This window comes from Mixophyes fleayi, chromosome 10 (genome assembly GCF_038048845.1).
Source record: "Mixophyes fleayi isolate aMixFle1 chromosome 10, aMixFle1.hap1, whole genome shotgun sequence".
Classification (NCBI taxonomy): Eukaryota; Metazoa; Chordata; class Amphibia; order Anura; family Limnodynastidae; genus Mixophyes; species Mixophyes fleayi.
In genome coordinates this window covers 66580976-66599704 of record NC_134411.1, presented here as the reverse complement: position 1 = coordinate 66599704, position 18729 = coordinate 66580976, and the positions used below count along the sequence as shown (strand labels likewise).

The window sequence follows — 18729 nt, the reverse complement described above, 5'->3', positions numbered from 1 at the left end:
CAGAGATGGCATTGAAATCTCCCCATTGGAGGGAGTTTTACCAAAAACACATGTCAAGTTATTCCTCGTTAGTATAGTGGTGAGTATCCCCGCCTGTCACGCGGGAGACCGGGGTTCGATTCCCCGACGGGGAGTCCTTAACAATTTTTATTTTTTCTGTAACATAAGCACTTGTGGGAAGTGTTGCATGCTAGTACAATTATTTCCTGCCGTGATGCAGGAAAAGACAGTAATATTTATGCATTAACCTTAGTTTAAATACAACTTACCTTTTTTGCCCACATTCATAGTTTATGTACACTTTCTTTTAAAGTCATTTAGAAAAAATCATTTTGGCCAAAAATTTAATTTATCAGGTGATTAACAAACACTTTAGATTAGCCAAAAACATAAAAAATTCCCAATTTTAGAAAACATATACTATTGTCCTCTGTGCCACAATATTTTGTGTCAGTTGTTTTACGTCATTTAGCAGGGCATTTTTAATGAGTGTTAATGGCAAAAGGTAACAGAATTAAAGCAAGCCATTATTATGCATAAAAAGGGATAAAAATATGCAGGAAAATATAGCTAAATATATTTCTTGAAAGGGATAAGAAACATCTTTTTGAAATGTTTTGGAGCATTAATTTCATAAAATGTACTTCGAGTCATATTGTATTGTAGCAGATTATCCATGCATGACTGTACAGGAGTGTCTCCTGACGAAAACCCAAAAAACTGTGGGCAAATATATACTGTGCCAGGAAAATACTGCTTTAGCTTAATCTTACACTCTCTTTACTCAGGGTCATGTAAATAATGCAGTGTATGTTTTTTTTCAATTCTCTCTGTTTGGTAACAATCCCGCTAACTACACATTTTTTTTTACTTTTGCATCAAGCAAAGCAGCTTACCATTCAGCAAAATGTTGATTTAAGTTGTGCATCTTCTGATTAGCGGCAGTGATGGCATTGAAATCTCCCCATTGGAGGGAATTTTCCCAAACACACATGTCAAGCTATTCCTCATTAGTATAGTGGTGAGTATCCCCACCTGTCAAGCGGTAGACCAGGGTTCGATTCCACGAAGGGGAGTCCTTAACATTTTTTATTTTTTCTGTAACATAAGCACTTGTGGGAAGTGTTGCATGCTAGTACGATTATTTCCTGCCGTGATGCAGGAAAAAACAGTAATATTTATGCATTAACCTTAGTTTAAATACAACTTACCTTTTTTGCCCACATTCATAGTTTATGTACACTTTCTTTTAAAGTCATTTAGAAAAAATCATTTTGGCCAAAAATTTAATTTATCAGGTGATTAACAAACACTTTAGATTAGCCAAAAACATAAAAAATTCCCAATTTTAGAAAACATATACTATTGTCCTCTGTGCCACAATATTTTGTGTCAGTTGTTTTACGTCATTTAGCAGGGCATTTTTAATGAGTGTTAATGGCAAAAGGTAACAGAATTAAAGCAAGCCATTATTATGCATAAAAAGGGATAAAAATATGCAGGAAAATATAGCTAAATATATTTCTTGAAAGGGATAAGAAACATCTTTTTGAAATATTTTGGAGCATTAATTTCATAAAATGTCCTTCGAGTCATATTGTAGTGTAGCAGATTATCCATTCATGACTGTACAGGAGTGTCTCCTGACGAAAACCCAAAAAACAGTGGGCAAATATATACTGTGCCAGGAAAATACTGCTTTAGATGAATCTTACACTCTCTTTACTCAGGGTCATGTAAATAATGCAGTCTATGTTTTTTTTCAATTCTCTCTGTTTGGCAACAATCCCGCTAACTACACTTTTTTTTTTACTTTTGCATCAAGCAAAGCAGCTTACCATTCAGCAAAATGTTGATTTAAGTTGTGCATCTTCTGATTAGCGGCAGAGATGGCATTGAAATCTCCCCATTGGAGGGAGTTTTACCAAAAACACATGTCAAGTTATTCCTCGTTAGTATAGTGGTGAGTATCCCTGCCTGTCACGCGGGAGACCGGGGTTCGATTCCCCGACGGGGAGTCCTTAACAATTTTTATTTTTTCTGTAACATAAGCACTTGTGGGAAGTGTTGCATGCTAGTACGATTATTTCCTGCCGTGATGCAGGAAAAGACAGTAATATTTATGCATTAACCTTAGTTTAAATACAACTTACCTTTTTTGCCCACATTCATAGTTTATGTACACTTTCTTTTAAAGTCATTTAGAAAAAATCATTTTGGCCAAAAATTTAATTTATCAGGTGATTAACAAACACTTTAGATTAGCCAAAAACATTAAAAATTCCCAATTTTAGAAAACATATACTATTGTCCTCTGTGCCACAATATTTTGTGTCAGTTGTTTTACGTCATTTAGCAGGGCATTTTTAATGAGTGTTAATGGCAAAAGGTAACAGAATTAAAGCAAGCCATTATTATGCATAAAAAGGGATAAAAATATGCAGGAAAATATAGCTAAATATATTTCTTGAAAGGGATAAGAAACATCTTTTTGAAATGTTTTGGAGCATTAATTTCATAAAATGTACTTCGAGTCATATTGTATTGTAGCAGATTATCCATGCATGACTGTACAGGAGTGTCTCCTGACGAAAACCCAAAAAACAGTGGGCAAATATATACTGTGCCAGGAAAATACTGCTTTAGCTTAATCTCACACTCTCTTTACTCAGGGTCATGTAAATAATGCAGTCTATGTTTTTTTTCAATTCACTCTGTTTGGCAACAATCCCGCAAACTACACATTTTTTTTTACTTTTGCATCAAGCAAAGCAGCTTACCATTCAGCAAAATGTTGATTTAAGTTGTGCATCTTCTGATTAGCAGCAGTGATGGCATTGAAATCTCCCCATTGGAGGGAGTTTTCCCAAAAGCACATGTCAAGTTATTCCTCATTAGTATAGTGGTGAGTATCCCCACCTGTCAAGCGGTAGACCAGGGTTCGATTCCACGAAGGGGAGTCCTTAACATTTTTTATTTTTTCTGTAACATAAGCACTTGTGGGAAGTGTTGCATGCTAGTACGATTATTTCCTGCCGTGATGCAGGAAAAAACAATAATATTTATGCATTAACCTTAGTTTAAATACAACTTACCTTTTTTGCCCACATTCATAGTTTATGTGCACTTTCTTTTAAAGTCATTTAGAAAAAATCATTTTGGCCAAAAATTTAATTTATCAGGTGATTAACAAACACTTTAGATTAGCCAAAAACATAAAAAATTCCCAATTTTAGAAAACATATACTATTGTCCTCTGTGCCACAATATTTTGTGTCAGTTGTTTTACGTCATTTAGCAGGGCATTTTTAATGAGTGTTAATGGCAAAAGGTAACAGAATTAAAGCAAGCCATTATTATGCATAAAAAGGGATAAAAATATGCAGGAAAATATAGCTAAATATATTTCTTGAAAGGGATAAGAAACATCTTTTTGAAATATTTTGGAGCATTAATTTCATAAAATGTCCTTCGAGTCATATTGTAGTGTAGCAGATTATCCATTCATGACTGTACAGGAGTGTCTCCTGACGAAAACCCAAAAAACAGTGGGCAAATATATACTGTGCCAGGAAAATACTGCTTTAGATGAATCTTACACTCTCTTTACTCAGGGTCATGTAAATAATGCAGTCTATGTTTTTTTTCAATTCTCTCTGTTTGGCAACAATCCCGCTAACTACACTTTTTTTTTTACTTTTGCATCAAGCAAAGCAGCTTACCATTCAGCAAAATGTTGATTTAAGTTGTGCATCTTCTGATTAGCGGCAGAGATGGCATTGAAATCTCCCCATTGGAGGGAGTTTTACCAAAAACACATGTCAAGTTATTCCTCGTTAGTATAGTGGTGAGTATCCCTGCCTGTCACGCGGGAGACCGTGGTTTGATTCCCCGACAGGGAGTCCTTAACAATTTTTATTTTTTCTGTAACATAAGCACTTGTGGGAAGTGTTGCATGCTAGTACGATTATTTCCTGCCGTGATGCAGGAAAAGACAGTAATATTTATGCATTAACCTTAGTTTAAATACAACTTACCTTTTTTGCCCACATTGATAGTTTATGTACACTTTCTTTTAAAGTCATTTAGAAAAAATCATTTTGGCCAAAAATTTAATTTATCAGGTGATTAACAAACACTTTAGATTAGCCAAAAACATAAAAAATTCCCAATTTTAGAAAACATATACTATTGTCCTCTGTGCCACAATATTTTGTGTCAGTTGTTTTACGTCATTTAGCAGGGCATTTTTAATGAGTGTTAATGGCAAAAGGTAACAGAATTAAAGCAAGCCATTATTATGCATAAAAAGGGATAAAAATATGCAGGAAAATATAGCTAAATATATTTCTTGAAAGGGATAAGAAACATCTTTTTGAAATGTTTTTTAGCATTAATTTTATAAAATGTACTTCGAGTCATATTGTATTGTAGCAGATTATCCATGCATGACTGTACAGGAGTGTCTCCTGACGAAAACCCAAAAAACTGTGGGCAAATATATACTGTGCCAGGAAAATACTGCTTTAGCTTAATCTTACACTCTCTTTACTCAGGGTCATGTAAATAATGCAGTGTATGTTTTTTTTCAATTCTCTCTGTTTGGTAACAATCCCGCTAACTACACATTTTTTTTTACTTTTGCATCAAGCAAAGCAGCTTACCATTCAGCAAAATGTTGATTTAAGTTGTGCATCTTCTGATTAGCGGCAGTGATGGCATTGAAATCTCCCCATTGGAGGGAATTTTCCCAAACACACATGTCAAGCTATTCCTCATTAGTATAGTGGTGAGTATCCCCACCTGTCAAGCGGTAGACCAGGGTTCGATTCCACGAAGGGGAGTCCTTAACATTTTTTATTTTTTCTGTAACATAAGCACTTGTGGGAAGTGTTGCATGCTAGTACGATTATTTCCTGCCGTGATGCAGGAAAAAACAGTAATATTTATGCATTAACCTTAGTTTAAATACAACTTACCTTTTTTGCCCACATTCATAGTTTATGTACACTTTCTTTTAAAGTCATTTAGAAAAAATCATTTTGGCCAAAAATTTAATTTATCAGGTGATTAACAAACACTTTAGATTAGCCAAAAACATAAAAAATTCCCAATTTTAGAAAACATATACTATTGTCCTCTGTGCCACAATATTTTGTGTCAGTTGTTTTACGTCATTTAGCAGGGCATTTTTAATGAGTGTTAATGGCAAAAGGTAACAGAATTAAAGCAAGCCATTATTATGCATAAAAAGGGATAAAAATATGCAGGAAAATATAGCTAAATATATTTCTTGAAAGGGATAAGAAACATCTTTTTGAAATATTTTGGAGCATTAATTTCATAAAATGTCCTTCGAGTCATATTGTAGTGTAGCAGATTATCCATTCATGACTGTACAGGAGTGTCTCCTGACGAAAACCCAAAAAACAGTGGGCAAATATATACTGTGCCAGGAAAATACTGCTTTAGATGAATCTTACACTCTCTTTACTCAGGGTCATGTAAATATTGCAGTCTATGTTTTTTTCAATTCTCTCTGTTTGGCAACAATCCCGCTAACTACACTTTTTTTTTTACTTTTGCATCAAGCAAAGCAGCTTACCATTCAGCAAAATGTTGATTTAAGTTGTGCATCTTCTGATTAGCGGCAGAGATGGCATTGAAATCTCCCCATTGGAGGGAGTTTTACCAAAAACACATGTCAAGTTATTCCTCGTTAGTATAGTGATGAGTATCCCCGCCTGTCACGCGGGAGACCGCGGTTCGATTCCCCGACGGGGAGTCCTTAACAATTTTTATTTTTTCTGTAACATAAGCACTTGTGGGAAGTGTTGCATGCTAGTACGATTATTTCCTGCCGTGATGCAGGAAAAGACAGTAATATTTATGCATTAACCTTAGTTTAAATACAACTTACCTTTTTTGCCCACATTCATAGTTTATGTACACTTTCTTTTAAAGTCATTTAGAAAAAATCATTTTGGCCAAAAATTTAATTTATCAGGTGATTAACAAACACTTTAGATTAGCCAAAAACATTAAAAATTCCCAATTTTAGAAAACATATACTATTGTCCTCTGTGCCACAATATTTTGTGTCAGTTGTTTTACGTCATTTAGCAGGGCATTTTTAATGAGTGTTAATGGCAAAAGGTAACAGAATTAAAGCAAGCCATTATTATGCATAAAAAGGGATAAAAATATGGAGGAAAATATAGCTAAATATATTTCTTGAAAGGGATAAGAAACATCTTTTTGAAATGTTTTGGAGCATTAATTTCATAAAATGTACTTCGAGTCATATTGTATTGTAGCAGATTATCCATGCATGACTGTACAGGAGTGTCTCCTGACGAAAACCCAAAAAACTGTGGGCAAATATATACTGTGCCAGGAAAATACTGCTTTAGCTTAATCTTACACTCTCTTTACTCAGGGTCATGTAAATAATGCAGTGTATGTTTTTTTTCAATTCTCTCTGTTTGGTAACAATCCCGCTAACTACACATTTTTTTTTACTTTTGCATCAAGCAAAGCAGCTTACCATTCAGCAAAATGTTGATTTAAGTTGTGCATCTTCTGATTAGCGGCAGTGATGGCATTGAAATCTCCCCATTGGAGGGAATTTTCCCAAACACACATGTCAAGCTATTCCTCATTAGTATAGTGGTGAGTATCCCCACCTGTCAAGCGGTAGACCAGGGTTCGATTCCACGAAGGGGAGTCCTTAACATTTTTTATTTTTTCTGTAACATAAGCACTTGTGGGAAGTGTTGCATGCTAGTACGATTATTTCCTGCCGTGATGCAGGAAAAAACAGTAATATTTATGCATTAACCTTAGTTTAAATACAACTTACCTTTTTTGCCCACATTCATAGTTTATGTACACTTTCTTTTAAAGTCATTTAGAAAAAATCATTTTGGCCAAAAATTTAATTTATCAGGTGATTAACAAACACTTTAGATTAGCCAAAAACATAAAAAATTCCCAATTTTAGAAAACATATACTATTGTCCTCTGTGCCACAATATTTTGTGTCAGTTGTTTTACGTCATTTAGCAGGGCATTTTTAATGAGTGTTAATGGCAAAAGGTAACAGAATTAAAGCAAGCCATTATTATGCATAAAAAGGGATAAAAATATGCAGGAAAATATAGCTAAATATATTTCTTGAAAGGGATAAGAAACATCTTTTTGAAATATTTTGGAGCATTAATTTCATAAAATGTCCTTCGAGTCATATTGTAGTGTAGCAGATTATCCATTCATGACTGTACAGGAGTGTCTCCTGACGAAAACCCAAAAAACAGTGGGCAAATATATACTGTGCCAGGAAAATACTGCTTTAGATGAATCTTACACTCTCTTTACTCAGGGTCATGTAAATAATGCAGTCTATGTTTTTTTTCAATTCTCTCTGTTTGGCAACAATCCCGCTAACTACACTTTTTTTTTTACTTTTGCATCAAGCAAAGCAGCTTACCATTCAGCAAAATGTTGATTTAAGTTGTGCATCTTCTGATTAGCGGCAGAGATGGCATTGAAATCTCCCCATTGGAGGGAGTTTTACCAAAAACACATGTCAAGTTATTCCTCGTTAGTATAGTGGTGAGTATCCCCGCCTGTCACGCGGGAGACCGCGGTTCGATTCCCCGACGGGGAGTCCTTAACAATTTTTATTTTTTCTGTAACATAAGCACTTGTGGGAAGTGTTGCATGCTAGTACGATTATTTCCTGCCGTGATGCAGGAAAAGACAGTAATATTTATGCATTAACCTTAGTTTAAATACAACTTACCTTTTTTGCCCACATTCATAGTTTATGTACACTTTCTTTTAAAGTCATTTAGAAAAAATCATTTTGGCCAAAAATTTAATTTATCAGGTGATTAACAAACACTTTAGATTAGCCAAAAACATTAAAAATTCCCAATTTTAGAAAACATATACTATTGTCCTCTGTGCCACAATATTTTGTGTCAGTTGTTTTACGTCATTTAGCAGGGCATTTTTAATGAGTGTTAATGGCAAAAGGTAACAGAATTAAAGCAAGCCATTATTATGCATAAAAAGGGATAAAAATATGCAGGAAAATATAGCTAAATATATTTCTTGAAAGGGATAAGAAACATCTTTTTGAAATGTTTTGGAGCATTAATTTCATAAAATGTACTTCGAGTCATATTGTATTGTAGCAGATTATCCATGCATGACTGTACAGGAGTGTCTCCTGACGAAAACCCAAAAAACTGTGGGCAAATATATACTGTGCCAGGAAAATACTGCTTTAGCTTAATCTTACACTCTCTTTACTCAGGGTCATGTAAATAATGCAGTGTATGTTTTTTTTCAATTCTCTCTGTTTGGTAACAATCCCGCTAACTACACATTTTTTTTTACTTTTGCATCAAGCAAAGCAGCTTACCATTCAGCAAAATGTTGATTTAAGTTGTGCATCTTCTGATTAGCGGCAGTGATGGCATTGAAATCTCCCCATTGGAGGGAATTTTCCCAAACACACGTGTCAAGCTATTCCTCGTTAGTATAGTGGTGATTATCCCCACCTGTCACGCAGGAGACCGGGGTTCGATTCCACGAGGGGGAGTTTTTAACTTTTTTTCTTTTTACTGTAACATAAGCACTTATGGGAAGTGTTGCATGCTAGTACGATTATTTCCTGCCATGATGCAGGAAAAGACAGTAATATTTATGCATTAACCTTAGTTTAAATACAACTTACCTTTTTTGCCCACATTCAAAGTTTATGTACACTTTCTTTTAAAGTCATTTAGAAAAAATCATTTTGGCCAAAAATTTAATTTATCAGGTAATTAACAAACACTTTAGATTAGCCAAAAACATAAAAAATTCCCAATTTTAGAAAACATATACTGTTGTCCTCTGTGACAAAATATTTTGTGTAAGTTGTTTTACGTCATTTAGCAGGGCATTTTTAATGAGTGTTAATGGCAAAAGGTAACAGAATTAAAGCAAGCCATTATTATGCATAAAAAGGGATAAAAATATGCAGGAAAATATAGCTAAATATATTTCTTGAAAGGGATAAGAAACATCTTTTTGAACTGTTTTGGAGCATTAATTTCATAAAATGTCCTTCGAGTCATATTGTAGTGTAGCAGATTATCCATGCATGACTGTACAGGAGTGTCTCCTGACGAAAACCCAAAAAACAGTGGGCAAATATATACTGTGCCAGGAAAATACTGCTTTAGCTTAATCTTACACTCTCTTTACTCAGGGTCATGTAAATAATGCAGTCTATGTTTTTTTTCAATTCTCTCTGTTTGGCAACAATCCCGCTAACTACACATTTTTTTTTACTTTTGCATCAAGCAAAGCAGCTTACCATTCAGCAAAATGTTGATTTAAGTTGTGCATCTTCTGATTAGCGGCAGTGATGGCATTGAAATCTCCCCATTGGAGGGAATTTTCCCAAACACACGTGTCAAGCTATTCCTCGTTAGTATAGTGGTGATTATCCCCGCCTGTCACGCAGGAGACCGGGGTTCGATTCCACGATGGGGAGTTTTTAACTTTTTTTTCTTTTTACTGTAACATAAGCACTTATGGGAAGTGTTGCATGCTAGTACGATTATTTCCTGCCATGATGCAGGAAAAGACAGTAATATTTATGCATTAACCTTAGTTTAAATTCAACTTACCTTTTTTGCCCACATTCAAAGTTTATGTACACTTTCTTTTAAAGTCATTTAGAAAAAATCATTTTGGCCAAAAATTTAATTTATCAGGTGATTAACAAAAACTTTAGATTAGCGAAAAACATAAAAAATTCCCAATTTTAGAAAACATATACTATTGTCCTCTGTGCCACAATATTTTGTGTCAGTTGTTTTACGTCATTTAGCAGGGCATTTTTAAAGGGATAACAATATGCAGGAAAATATAGCTAAATATATTTCTTGAAAGGGATAAGAAACATCTTTTTGAAATGTTTTGGAGCATTAATTTCATAAAATGTCCTTCGAGTCATATTGTAGTGTAGCAGATTATCCATGCATGACTGTACAGGAGTGTCTCCTGACAAAAAAAAACAAAAAACAGTGGGCAAATATATACTGTGCCAGGAAAATACTGCATTAGCTTAATCTTACACTCTCTTTACTCAGGGTCATGTAAATAATGCAGTCTATGTTTTTTTTCAATTCTCTCTGTTTGGCAACAATCCCGCAAACTACACATTTTTTTTTACTTTTGCATCAAGCAAAGCAGCTTACCATTCAGCAAAATGTTGATTTAAGTTGTGCATCTTCTGATTAGCGGCAGTGATGGCATTGAAATCTCCCCATTGGAGGGAATTTTCCCAAACACACGTGTCAAGCTATTCCTCGTTAGTATAGTGGTGATTATCTCTGCCTGTCACGCAGGAGACCGGGGTTCGATTCCCCGATGGGGAGTTTTTAACTTTTTTTCTTTTTACTGTAACATAAGCACTTATGGGAAGTGTTGCATGCTAGTACGATTATTTCCTGCCATGATGCAGGAAAAGACAGTAATATTTATGCATTAACCTTAGTTTAAATACAACTTACCTTTTTTGCCCACATTCAAAGTTTATGTACACTTTCTTTTAAAGTCATTTAGAAAAAATCATTTTGGCCAAAAATTAAATTTATCAGGTGATTAACAAACACTTTAGATTAGCCAAAAACATAAAAAATTCCCAATTTTAGAAAACATATACTATTGTCCTCTGTGACAAAATATTTTGTGTCAGTTGTTTTACGTCATTTAGCAGGGCATTTTTAATGAGTGTTAATGGCAAAAGGTAACAGAATTAAAGCAAGCCATTATTATGCATAAAAAGGGATAAAAATATGCAGGAAAATATAGCTAAATATATTTCTTGAAAGGGATAAGAAACATCTTTTTGAAATGTTTTAGAGCATTAATTTCATAAAATGTCCTTCGAGTCATATTGTATTGTAGCAGATTATCCATGCATGACTGTACAGGAGTGTCTCCTGACGAAAACCCAAAAAACAGTGGGCAAATATATACTGTGCCAGGAAAATACTGCTTTAGCTTAATCTTACACTCTCTTTACTCAGGGTCATGTAAATAATGCAGTCTATGTTTTTTTTCAATTCTCTCTGTTTGGCAACAATCCCGCTAACTACACATTTTTTTTTACTTTTGCATCAAGCAAAGCAGCTTACCATTCAGCAAAATGTTGATTTAAGTTGTGCATCTTCTGATTAGCGGCAGTGATGGCATTGAAATCTCCCCATTGGAGGGAATTTTCCCAAACACACGTGTCAAGCTATTCCTCGTTAGTATAGTGGTGATTATCCCCGCCTGTCACGCAGGAGACCGGGGTTCGATTCCACGATGGGGAGTTTTTAACTTTTTTTTCTTTTTACTGTAACATAAGCACTTATGGGAAGTGTTGCATGCTAGTACGATTATTTCCTGCCATGATGCAGGAAAAGACAGTAATATTTATGCATTAACCTTAGTTTAAATTCAACTTACCTTTTTTGCCCACATTCAAAGTTTATGTACACTTTCTTTTAAAGTCATTTAGAAAAAATCATTTTGGCCAAAAATTTAATTTATCAGGTGATTAACAAAAACTTTAGATTAGCGAAAAACATAAAAAATTCCCAATTTTAGAAAACATATACTATTGTCCTCTGTGCCACAATATTTTGTGTCAGTTGTTTTACGTCATTTAGCAGGGCATTTTTAAAGGGATAACAATATGCAGGAAAATATAGCTAAATATATTTCTTGAAAGGGATAAGAAACATCTTTTTGAAATGTTTTGGAGCATTAATTTCATAAAATGTCCTTCGAGTCATATTGTAGTGTAGCAGATTATCCATGCATGACTGTACAGGAGTGTCTCCTGACAAAAAAAACCAAAAAACAGTGGGCAAATATATACTGTGCCAGGAAAATACTGCATTAGCTTAATCTTACACTCTCTTTACTCAGGGTCATGTAAATAATGCAGTCTATGTTTTTTTTCAATTCTCTCTGTTTGGCAACAATCCCGCAAACTACACATTTTTTTTTACTTTTGCATCAAGCAAAGCAGCTTACCATTCAGCAAAATGTTGATTTAAGTTGTGCATCTTCTGATTAGCGGCAGTGATGGCATTGAAATCTCCCCATTGGAGGGAATTTTCCCAAACACACGTGTCAAGCTATTCCTCGTTAGTATAGTGGTGATTATCCCTGCCTGTCACGCAGGAGACCGGGGTTCGATTCCCCGATGGGGAGTTTTTAACTTTTTTTCTTTTTACTGTAACATAAGCACTTATGGGAAGTGTTGCATGCTAGTACGATTATTTCCTGCCATGATGCAGGAAAAGACAGTAATATTTATGCATTAACCTTAGTTTAAATACAACTTACCTTTTTTGCCCACATTCAAAGTTTATGTACACTTTCTTTTAAAGTCATTTAGAAAAAATCATTTTGGCCAAAAATTAAATTTATCAGGTGATTAACAAACACTTTAGATTAGCCAAAAACATAAAAAATTCCCAATTTTAGAAAACATATACTATTGTCCTCTGTGACAAAATATTTTGTGTCAGTTGTTTTACGTCATTTAGCAGGGCATTTTTAATGAGTGTTAATGGCAAAAGGTAACAGAATTAAAGCAAGCCATTATTATGCATAAAAAGGGATAAAAATATGCAGGAAAATATAGCTAAATATATTTCTTGAAAGGGATAAGAAACATCTTTTTGAAATGTTTTAGAGCATTAATTTCATAAAATGTCCTTCGAGTCATATTGTATTGTAGCAGATTATCCATGCATGACTGTACAGGAGTGTCTCCTGACGAAAACCCAAAAAACAGTGGGCAAATATATACTGTGCCAGGAAAATACTGCTTTAGCTTAATCTTACACTCTCTTTACTCAGGGTCATGTAAATAATGCAGTGTATGTTTTTTTTCAATTCTCTCTGTTTGGTAACAATCCCGCTAACTACACATTTTTTTTTACTTTTGCATCAAGCAAAGCAGCTTACCATTCAGCAAAATGTTGATTTAAGTTGTGCATCTTCTGATTAGCGGCAGTGATGGCATTGAAATCTCCCCATTGGAGGGAATTTTCCCAAACACACGTGTCAAGCTATTCCTCGTTAGTATAGTGGTGATTATCCCTGCCTGTCACGCAGGAGACCGGGGTTCGATTCCCCAATGGGGAGTTTTTAACTTTTTTTCTTTTTACTGTAACATAAGCACTTATGGGAAGTGTTGCATGCTAGTACGATTATTTCCTGCCATGATGCAGGAAAAGACAGTAATATTTATGCATTAACCTTAGTTTAAATACAACTTACCTTTTTTGCCCACATTCAAAGTTTATGTACACTTTCTTTTAAAGTCATTTAGAAAAAATCATTTTGGCCAAAAATTAAATTTATCAGGTGATTAACAAACACTTTAGATTAGCCAAAAACATAAAAAATTCCCAATTTTAGAAAACATATACTATTGTCCTCTGTGCCACAATATTTTGTGTCAGTTGTTTTACGTCATTTAGCAGGGCATTTTTAATGAGTGTTAATGGCAAAAGGTAACAGAATTAAAGCAAGCCATTATTATGCATAAAAAGGGATAAAAATATGCAGGAAAATATAGCTAAATATATTTCTTGAAAGGGATAAGAAACATCTTTTTGAAATGTTTTGGAGCATTAATTTCATAAAATGTCCTTCGAATCATATTGTAGTGTAGCAGATTATCCATGCATGACTGTACAGGAGTGTCTCCTGACGAAAACCCAAAAAACAGTGGGCAAATATATACTGTGCCAGGAAAATACTGCTTTAGCTTAATCTTACACTCTCTTTACTCAGGGTCATGTAAATAATGCAGTGTATGTTTTTTTTCAATTCTCTCTGTTTGGCAACAATCCCGCTAACTACACATTTTTTTTTACTTTTGCATCAAGCAAAGCAGCTTACCATTCAGCAAAATGTTGATTTAAGTTGTGCATCTTCTGATTAGCGGCAGTGATGGCATTGAAATCTCCCCATTGGAGGGAATTTTCCCAAACACAAGTGTCAAGCTATTCCTCGTTAGTATAGTGATGATTATCCCTGCCTGTCACGCAGGAGACCGGGGTTCGATTCCCCGATGGGGAGTTTTTAACTTTTTTTCTTTTTACTGTAACTTAAGCACTTATGGGAAGTGTTGCATGCTAGTACGATTATTTCCTGCCATGATGCAGGAAAAGACAGTAATATTTATGCATTAACCTTAGTTTAAATACAACTTACCTTTTTTGCCCACATTCAAAGTTTATGTACACTTTCTTTTAAAGTCATTTAGAAAAAATCATTTTGGCCAAAAATTTAATTTATCAGGTGATTAACAAAAACTTTAGATTAGCGAAAAACATAAAAAATTCCCAATTTTAGAAAACATATACTATTGTCCTCTGTGCCACAATATTTTGTGTCAGTTGTTTTACGTCATTTAGCAGGGCATTTTTAAAGGGATAACAATATGCAGGAAAATATAGCTAAATATATTTCTTGAAAGGGATAAGAAACATCTTTTTGAAATGTTTTGGAGCATTAATTTCATAAAATGTCCTTCGAGTCATATTGTAGTGTAGCAGATTATCCATGCATGACTGTACAGGAGTGTCTCCTGACAAAAAAAACCAAAAAACAGTGGGCAAATATATACTGTGCCAGGAAAATACTGCATTAGCTTAATCTTACACTCTCTTTACTCAGGGTCATGTAAATAATGCAGTCTATGTTTTTTTTCAATTCTCTCTGTTTGGCAACAATCCCGCAAACTACACATTTTTTTTTACTTTTGCATCAAGCAAAGCAGCTTACCATTCAGCAAAATGTTGATTTAAGTTGTGCATCTTCTGATTAGCGGCAGTGATGGCATTGAAATCTCCCCATTGGAGGGAATTTTCCCAAACACACGTGTCAAGCTATTCCTCGTTAGTATAGTGGTGATTATCCCTGCCTGTCACGCAGGAGACCGGGGTTCGATTCCCCGATGGGGAGTTTTTAACTTTTTTTCTTTTTACTGTAACATAAGCACTTATGGGAAGTGTTGCATGCTAGTACGATTATTTCCTGCCATGATGCAGGAAAAGACAGTAATATTTATGCATTAACCTTAGTTTAAATACAACTTACCTTTTTTGCCCACATTCAAAGTTTATGTACACTTTCTTTTAAAGTCATTTAGAAAAAATCATTTTGGCCAAAAATTAAATTTATCAGGTGATTAACAAACACTTTAGATTAGCCAAAAACATAAAAAATTCCCAATTTTAGAAAACATATACTATTGTCCTCTGTGACAAAATATTTTGTGTCAGTTGTTTTACGTCATTTAGCAGGGCATTTTTAATGAGTGTTAATGGCAAAAGGTAACAGAATTAAAGCAAGCCATTATTATGCATAAAAAGGGATAAAAATATGCAGGAAAATATAGCTAAATATATTTCTTGAAAGGGATAAGAAACATCTTTTTGAAATGTTTTGGAGCATTAATTTCATAAAATGTCCTTCGAATCATATTGTAGTGTAGCAGATTATCCATGCATGACTGTACAGGAGTGTCTCCTGACGAAAACCCAAAAAACAGTGGGCAAATATATACTGTGCCAGGAAAATACTGCTTTAGCTTAATCTTACACTCTCTTTACTCAGGGTCATGTAAATAATGCAGTGTATGTTTTTTTTCAATTCTCTCTGTTTGGCAACAATCCCGCTAACTACACATTTTTTTTTACTTTTGCATCAAGCAAAGCAGCTTACCATTCAGCAAAATGTTGATTTAAGTTGTGCATCTTCTGATTAGCGGCAGTGATGGCATTGAAATCTCCCCATTGGAGGGAATTTTCCCAAACACAAGTGTCAAGCTATTCCTCGTTAGTATAGTGATGATTATCCCTGCCTGTCACGCAGGAGACCGGGGTTCGATTCCCCGATGGGGAGTTTTTAACTTTTTTTCTTTTTACTGTAACTTAAGCACTTATGGGAAGTGTTGCATGCTAGTACGATTATTTCCTGCCATGATGCAGGAAAAGACAGTAATATTTATGCATTAACCTTAGTTTAAATACAACTTACCTTTTTTGCCCACATTCAAAGTTTATGTACACTTTCTTTTAAAGTCATTTAGAAAAAATCATTTTGGCCAAAAATTTAATTTATCAGGTGATTAACAAAAACTTTAGATTAGCGAAAAACATAAAAAATTCCCAATTTTAGAAAACATATACTATTGTCCTCTGTGCCACAATATTTTGTGTCAGTTGTTTTACGTCATTTAGCAGGGCATTTTTAAAGGGATAACAATATGCAGGAAAATATAGCTAAATATATTTCTTGAAAGGGATAAGAAACATCTTTTTGAAATGTTTTGGAGCATTAATTTCATAAAATGTCCTTCGAGTCATATTGTAGTGTAGCAGATTATCCATGCATGACTGTACAGGAGTGTCTCCTGACAAAAAAAACCAAAAAACAGTGGGCAAATATATACTGTGCCAGGAAAATACTGCATTAGCTTAATCTTACACTCTCTTTACTCAGGGTCATGTAAATAATGCAGTCTATGTTTTTTTTCAATTCTCTCTGTTTGGCAACAATCCCGCAAACTACACATTTTTTTTTACTTTTGCATCAAGCAAAGCAGCTTACCATTCAGCAAAATGTTGATTTAAGTTGTGCATCTTCTGATTAGCGGCAGTGATGGCATTGAAATCTCCCCATTGGAGGGAATTTTCCCAAACACACGTGTCAAGCTATTCCTCGTTAGTATAGTGGTGATTATCCCTGCCTGTCACGCAGGAGACCGGGGTTCGATTCCCCGATGGGGAGTTTTTAACTTTTTTTCTTTTTACTGTAACATAAGCACTTATGGGAAGTGTTGCATGCTAGTACGATTATTTCCTGCCATGATGCAGGAAAAGACAGTAATATTTATGCATTAACCTTAGTTTAAATACAACTTACCTTTTTTGCCCACATTCAAAGTTTATGTACACTTTCTTTTAAAGTCATTTAGAAAAAATCATTTTGGCCAAAAATTAAATTTATCAGGTGATTAACAAACACTTTAGATTAGCCAAAAACATAAAAAATTCCCAATTTTAGAAAACATATACTATTGTCCTCTGTGACAAAATATTTTGTGTCAGTTGTTTTACGTCATTTAGCAGGGCATTTTTAATGAGTGTTAATGGCAAAAGGTAACAGAATTAAAGCAAGCCATTATTATGCATAAAAAGGGATAAAAATATGCAGGAAAATATAGCTAAATATATTTCTTGAAAGGGATAAGAAACATCTTTTTGAAATGTTTTAGAGCATTAATTTCATAAAATGTCCTTCGAGTCATATTGTATTGTAGCAGATTATCCATGCATGACTGTACAGGAGTGTCTCCTGACGAAAACCCAAAAAACAGTGGGCAAATATATACTGTGCCAGGAAAATACTGCTTTAGCTTAATCTTACACTCTCTTTACTCAGGGTCATGTAAATAATGCAGTGTATGTTTTTTTTCAATTCTCTCTGTTTGGTAACAATCCCGCTAACTACACATTTTTTTTTACTTTTGCATCAAGCAAAGCAGCTTACCATTCAGCAAAATGTTGATTTAAGTTGTGCATCTTCTGATTAGCGGCAGTGATGGCATTGAAATCTCCCCATTGGAGGGAATTTTCCCAAACACACGTGTCAAGCTATTCCTCGTTAGTATAGTGGTGATTATCCCTGCCTGTCACGCAGGAGACCGGGGTTCGATTCCCCAATGGGGAGTTTTTAATTTTTTTTCTTTTTACTGTAACATAAGCACTTATGGGAAGTGTTGCATGCTAGTACGATTATTTCCTGCCATGATGCAGGAAAAGACAGTAATATTTATGCATTAACCTTAGTTTAAATACAACTTACCTTTTTTGCCCACATTCAAAGTTTATGTACACTTTCTTTTAAAGTCATTTAGAAAAAATCATTTTGGCCAAAAATTAAATTTATCAGGTGATTAACAAACACTTTAGATTAGTCAAAAACATAAAAAATTCCCAATTTTAGAAAACATATACTATTGTCCTCTGTGCCACAATATTTTGTGTCAGTTGTTTTACGTCATTTAGCAGGGCATTTTTAATGAGTGTTAATGGCAAAAGGTAACAGAATTAAAGCAAGCCATTATTATGCATTAAAAGGGATAAAAATATGCAGGAAAATATAGCTAAATATATTTCTTGAAAGGGATAAGAAACATCTTTTTGAAATGTTTTGGAGCATTAATTTCATAAAATGTCCTTCGAATCATATTGTAGTGTAGCAGATTATCCATGCATGACTGTACAGGAGTGTCTCCTGACGAAAACCCAAAAAACAGTGGGCAAATATATACTGTGCCAGGAAAATACTGCTTTAGCTTAATCTTACACTCTCTTTACTCAGGGTCATGTAAATAATGCAGTGTATGTTTTTTTTCAATTCTCTCTGTTTGGCAACAATCCCGCTAACTACACATTTTTTTTTACTTTTGCATCAAGCAAAGCAGCTTACCATTCAGCAAAATGTTGATTTAAGTTGTGCATCTTCTGATTAGCGGCAGTGATGGCATTGAAATCTCCCCATTGGAGGGATATTTCCCAAACACACGTGTCAAGCTATTCCTCGTTAGTATAGTGGTGATTATCCCCGCCTGTCACGCAG

At 34.4% G+C, this 18729-nt stretch overlaps 6 non-coding genes across 6 annotated transcripts; all 6 read left to right on the top strand.

The window, feature by feature from the left end:
- Positions 1–62: 62 nt before the first annotated feature.
- Positions 63–134, top strand: TRNAD-GUC (transfer RNA aspartic acid (anticodon GUC)). The gene has a single exon. It is a non-coding gene; the product is annotated as a tRNA-Asp (tRNA).
- A 1812-nt stretch (positions 135–1946) lies between these two features.
- TRNAD-GUC (transfer RNA aspartic acid (anticodon GUC)) lies at positions 1947–2018 on the top strand. Its single transcript has one exon. It is a non-coding gene; the product is annotated as a tRNA-Asp (tRNA).
- Positions 2019–10370: 8352 nt separating this feature from the next.
- TRNAD-GUC (transfer RNA aspartic acid (anticodon GUC)) lies at positions 10371–10442 on the top strand. The gene has a single exon. It is a non-coding gene; the product is annotated as a tRNA-Asp (tRNA).
- A 1759-nt stretch (positions 10443–12201) lies between these two features.
- Positions 12202–12273, top strand: TRNAD-GUC (transfer RNA aspartic acid (anticodon GUC)). The gene has a single exon. It is a non-coding gene; the product is annotated as a tRNA-Asp (tRNA).
- A 2700-nt stretch (positions 12274–14973) lies between these two features.
- Positions 14974–15045, top strand: TRNAD-GUC (transfer RNA aspartic acid (anticodon GUC)). Its single transcript has one exon. It is a non-coding gene; the product is annotated as a tRNA-Asp (tRNA).
- A 1758-nt stretch (positions 15046–16803) lies between these two features.
- Positions 16804–16875, top strand: TRNAD-GUC (transfer RNA aspartic acid (anticodon GUC)). Its single transcript has one exon. It is a non-coding gene; the product is annotated as a tRNA-Asp (tRNA).
- The last annotated feature ends 1854 nt before the right edge of the window (positions 16876–18729 follow it).